We start from the raw sequence: 6,247 nt of genomic DNA, 5'->3' as shown, positions 1-6,247 counted from the left end.
TCCCACCCTCCCACTAAATATTCAGAAGCTATAATCTATGCTGTTTTATATAAGCATCTTATAGTGTTGCTAAGATAGACCTTAGTGTTAATTTGAAATTAACATCGCTGTAGAACAAATACAGCATGACGTAATCTCGTACCGATTTGATGAGTCTTGATGTCTAAATCTTGAACATATTTAAAAGCAATGGTTTCTTGAAATTTTAACTCGGATATGTTACGGCAAAGAAGTTTGAAATTAGTATCGATATGTAGTTGCTACCATAGCTTTGTTTGCCCATTACAAATCAACTGTTGAACTTGGATGTTGTTGCGGACGATTTTCTGAAGCAAGTTTCGATCGCCGAAGGATTAAAAGGTTTACAATAAGCATGCCATTAGTAAAAGAAGAATTATAATGATCAAAAGTAGTGATTCGAAGAAAATATTCACGTATGCATAATTATTTAATTTCTCTCTGAAGGCACTATAAACAAAGTACAAGTATTATAGCTATGTGATATTTTGTGGAAAGACTTGATCATTCTGTTGATACCATATGTTCCTATGCCGTAATAGATGCTATAAACAAGTGTTAATGTTAAGGACCTACTGCATATTGATGAATAGGTTAATAATTTCATATCTTGACAATAGTCATCCATAAACAGAGTAGAGTAGAAAATATTATAGTTAACGGATTCTAAAAGAACTTTCAACTTTGAAAAAATCGATATACTTTTACATTAAAGGTTCCATAAATATCCAGTCTAAATTCAATTTTAAGGCTAATAATATCGTATATGATTAAGGACCTATAGCATGTTGATGAATAAGTAAACAATTTTGATACCTTGATAGTAGTTACCCATAAATGGAGTAAATATTATGATTAATGGATTCTAAAGGAGCTTTCAACTTTGAAAACATTGATATATCTTCACGACCAAGCCTTCATAAAGATGCAGTATGAATTTTATTTAATATGACCAATAATACTATACATAGCCAGAAAGTTTTGATAGCTAAATAATAACTAGCTAATCTATGCGTCCAGACATAGTAATTTGCTATATTAGAAACATAGCTTTAATAGGTAAGTTATGACAATCTATTCACGCCAGCGAGAGAAGAAATAAAGTACAAACGTTATAGCCTATAGTGTTTTGAAGACAGCTTTGATAACCAAATAGTTGGCACAGTCTATTTTGAGTGCATCCATTAGCACACTGATGTAGTGTAATTCCATGAAGTGTTATACTGATTGATAACAAATTACCGCGAGGAGAGTGTACAATATTGTAGAAGGCCTGAACTAAAATAGAAAATGCCAAAGTTAGAAAATGAGCCTAGGTTTAGCCGCAATTGAGTGCTGTAAATTTCACTTTTATAATAAGTATCTAGAATGTTGCATTTGAGACAAGTTACGCAATAAAGATTTCCTTTGGAGAGATTTTTGTAAAACACGAAACAGTACTTATCCGCGTGATCGCTGAATTGTTAGAACTTAATTCCCTTCAATGAGGATAGCGTAAGGGATCAGCTAGTAGACTGTTATAAAACAAATTACTGTATTTTATGGACGACGATAACGATATTTTGAAACTATCGCTATAAAAATTTCTAATTGTACCGCAAGTTGGTAGTATCTATAAAATAAAATCTAGCCTCTACTGTTTGATTAAGGACTAGCATTAATCGAATAACTTGAATAGGAAACATAAACACTCATTCACCGGATTATTTCGCTTAATCGCGCCGAAAGTCCGTAATATCTATAAATTAAAGTTTAGCTTTTGCGATATGATCAAGTGCCAACATAAAATCAGATGACTTGAATAGTAAACATGAGCTCGTATTCAGTTGATTTATCGGGACAGAAAACAATGTCATCATTGATTTTATCTAGATAGCAACGTTATCTTTCTTTTGGTCTCAATAATAGTCTATTTTTAGCAATGTTATCGATATTAATGACATTGAAATCTATTTAATTTAGCTAAAAATTATTACCTAGTCGGGGTTAATGCTATTTGATCTAGAGAAACATAAGTAATTATGTCTCCTAGCGATAGCAAAAAGAGGGTTTTGGGCTGTAGACATAATGTTTATTTGTTGCTAGTGCGGAAGGTAATGTTTGGCGATTTTATTTTACGTAACAATATGTTCAGACAATATTATCTATATCATGTTTTTGATGTTTGCATAACTCTACTAATATATTACTGTTATTTCACGTTTGATTATAGTTAAATGGAGTGAAGTATGTGCTTGCTACAGCCGCCAGAAGAATGCACATATTCCGCAATCATCAGAAATAAAATATTACCTGTACACTCTGTTGTTCTTGAAATTTTCTTTTCATAATAAGACATTACAAATAAAGGTGAACTTTCACTCGTGCTGGTGGTAGTAGCGGCAGCTGTGCCAGGTTCTGGTAGATATATCAAGCACAGTAATTAAAATTTTGTAAATTCAAGAAAATATTTATCTAAATAATACTATCGCTAAAATATCTCTATATTAGCAGTCTAATTTCATTTACAAGTCTCAGAAACAATTTTAAAAAGAGGCAGTTTCACTATTAACTGGTGTGGTCTTGTCAAGAAGCGAACACGAATACCTAAAGCTACGATTCTGTGGTAACTTTCACCAAAAAAATGCTGGTTGGTGGAAAAATATGCATTTCAACAGTAGACACTTCTATATCAATCAATCAATATCTAATATATTGTAACTTAAAATTCGCAGGTCCTGCTACTATTTATAAATCTCGAATAATTCTTAAATGGTATTTAATTAGCAGTAAAATAAGAAAATTTCATGTGCTAGAAAATACGTGATTGTCAAATTTAGATATATGTACATTACAGTGAACGGTAGTCACCAACCGTTTTACGAATATTTTAGCAGATTATTCTGACAGCCCAGGGAGAGTATTAATCAGAATTGGAGAAATTAATCTAAGTTTTCTTAATTTTATTTATAATAATTAATTGCATTTCACGGTTATAAAGAGCTTCTGTAATTTCAGTTTCATCAGCTATAGACAACCAACAACAAGACTGCTTTAAGATTCAATGAACTCCAAATTCAATACAGGTAACATTACTTAACTTAAATGTATTACATATAAATCATAGCTAATTAATTATTTGCAGTTTGCCAAGTAGACAAACTTATATCTTTACGAACGAAGCATTAGATGATCAGATTCTAGATCTAAACTATATTTTTCCAGATCTTTTTATAATTTCAATTCTGCAGTGATCCTGTCTCTGCTTAGAATAATAATTCTTCTAAAGATTATTTTACAGATTGCCTTATACAGTAGTATGGTAGTTAATACTAATTAAATGCTATTAGTTTAGTCAGTAAAATATCATGATTAGACCGAAGAATTACTAGATAGAATTGATATTTTTCCCAGACAACGTATCGTGCATTTGAATCAGTTTACTTATGTACCTGGGCCGTTATTTCTGTTATAGAAAGTACGGTAGGTTAGAATAATTCTAAGAAATTTGAAATGGTAATGGAATCATCATATCCAAATTAATCATTCATTCATAGCTATTCCCTATGACGTTGAAATAATACCGCTATAGCTAAATATTTTATTATTTTTAATAATTAATTATCGTCTAGATGAAAGCTATTTCACTTGAATTAGGTGTATCATCAGGAACAGCAAAATGAAATCAATTAAATCTAATTCAAGCAGAATTATTCCTGTACTAATTTAACAGTAAATTAAATTTACACTTCTGGAATTAAATATGGAAAACAGATGGTTAGAGTTTAATTAATTATCAAACTCTTAAACTTAATGTTAGAAGTTATATATTATCTGCTAGCAAACCTACATACAAACAGGAATAATTAATAGAAGCAATTCAGAGAATACCGTATTTCAATTACTTTAAGGATAAAAGGTTGTTATGAAGATGAATTGCTAAAATTATAGCATCTTAAGAGCTTAAATATTCTGTAATACAAGTAGGTGGCCCTCTCACTACACTCAGATCAGTGTTCTTAATCTAGTTTCTTTACTTGTATGATGTACAGTATTTAGCACTTTTACTGCATAATTACAATACGTAATTATACGCTCAATTCAGAAATGCTTTAAAATTTGAATTGCTTGATCGTAAAGATACGTCCTTATTATCATGGAAAGTATCTTTAACGAACCTTCATATAAGAACCTAAATTTTTTTAAACCATTATGGTACTACACAGTGTACAGTATTAACTTTGACTACCAACCAAAAAGTTGGACGGTATTATTTTAGATATAGATATTAACTTTCCAGTACAAATTCATGACTAGATATTAGCATAATTTATAATAGTATCTGCTTGTATGCTTTGGCAGTCAGTGATCTTTTATAACCAGATTACGATGGAATAGAACCTTGAGAATGGGTGCACTATTATTTGTGATCAAGGACTGCTAATTAATCCAGAAATAAATTTGATATACTGAATAAGGATTTCATATCAGTAAATTATTAGTTATATCTACTCATAATATGGCGAATAAGCTCGATACCTTAACAATCAAAGAGGAAAGCAGGTAAAATAATATTTAAATTATGCAGCAAGGTATTGAACGCTAGGACTCGTCAAGCCTATCATTTATTAATAATTATGATTATGATCAGAGTTATTTATGACTATACTTGAAATTACCTGGATCCTTCTGAGCTCCTTTATTGGCATAAAGATCTATTTGAGGTGGCATTTTCGTGAAAGTTGAATAATTATAACGTAATATAAAAATAATTTTAAATCAAGCATAAGCAGAGGACCTTTTCATGTAAATCGCCACTTGTCAATATGATACATACACAAATATCTTTGTAAGATATTATAATGGTAGCGTAATTTTTTCCACAGACTAATTGATTTGAGAAGAGAACCTTTATCGCTATAATTTATAAATGACTTAGAATATATTTACGGTCTAATGGCTGTAAACAGTCTGAATTTAATTCTGAAGTATAGTATTATTAGAATTAAGGGGTTTATTTATACGTGTCACTGAAAATTTTAAGTATGTGAGTATAATCTAAATCCATAATAATCATATAAGTGGTGTTATTTTACTTTATGTCGGACAGATAATCTACTACAGCAGCGATGATTTAAAATTCTAGTCTAAATTCAATAAACTTCCCAAACCAGTATTGGCTCCTCTAGCTATATTTAATAACTCATCACAGTCGGTCAATAACGCTAAAAAGGAAAATATAAATATCTCCTCTTGATATATCCCTAATCATAATTCTACAATCTATCCTAGCTTACCTGCAGGAATACCTATCGTTATAGGAGCATAAATTGATATAATGATAGCCTATTCATGAATTAGAATAATATTAATCGTGTAAAGCATTACGAGACTAAGATTCAAGTCAGATGATAAGGTTAAAATCCATATGTAATATGATGGGCCTATAGTTGGTTTTAAAAATAATTACAATCTGCGTATAATAATTATAATTAACAAAACTACAGCAGCTTACGATTATAAGAATATAAAGTTGAAAATCAAATGCCATTTAGTTGTTACTTTCGAAATGTAGAGCATAAAACGGTCTATGTAGGAAGCAATGATGCAATGTCACGAAATACAACTAACGAGAAAAATTCGAAATTAAATTTGATGATTTGCAAAGAGTTAATTATTTTCATTTCCTGAGCCTAGGGAACAATATTTAATAATTAATGAATTACAGTAGCTGAATACGGCAAGAAAAGTGCGAAATTTAATACTCTTCAAACTATACACCTTACATTATTCATCTTATTTTATCACATTCTATCTATATATAATATTCCAGAGATGGCAGATGTTAAAGTAATTTAGAGCAATATAGCACGTACGAGTATGATATAAATATTACTGTACAATACAGATAATTATACGAATTAAATTGATCAGACTATTTAGTAGCTCTATTAATTCATCTAATAAGCAGTATGGGCTTGTACTTATCCCCCTCATACTTCGGTAATTAATTATTATTGCGAGTTTCAGAAAAAACTTTATCCACATGCATGTTCACATGTATAGACTTGAATTATAGCAATCTATTGCATTAGAGCCCTTTAAGTAGATGTTTATTCTTATTTTTATTGAGCTTCAGAAAGAAAATTAAGCTTGAATCACGAAATAAAATAGGTATTCCGCGATATTATACCATTAAACTACTTATTATTTAAGCCACTTATTTATAATTTTAGCAAATTGGCAGGTT

The sequence above is a fragment of the Trichoplax adhaerens genome, genomic scaffold (genome assembly GCF_000150275.1).
Source record: "Trichoplax adhaerens TRIADscaffold_5 genomic scaffold, whole genome shotgun sequence".
In the NCBI taxonomy this organism is placed as follows: domain Eukaryota; kingdom Metazoa; phylum Placozoa; class Uniplacotomia; order Trichoplacea; family Trichoplacidae; genus Trichoplax; species Trichoplax adhaerens.
This window is presented reverse-complemented; position numbering follows the sequence as displayed.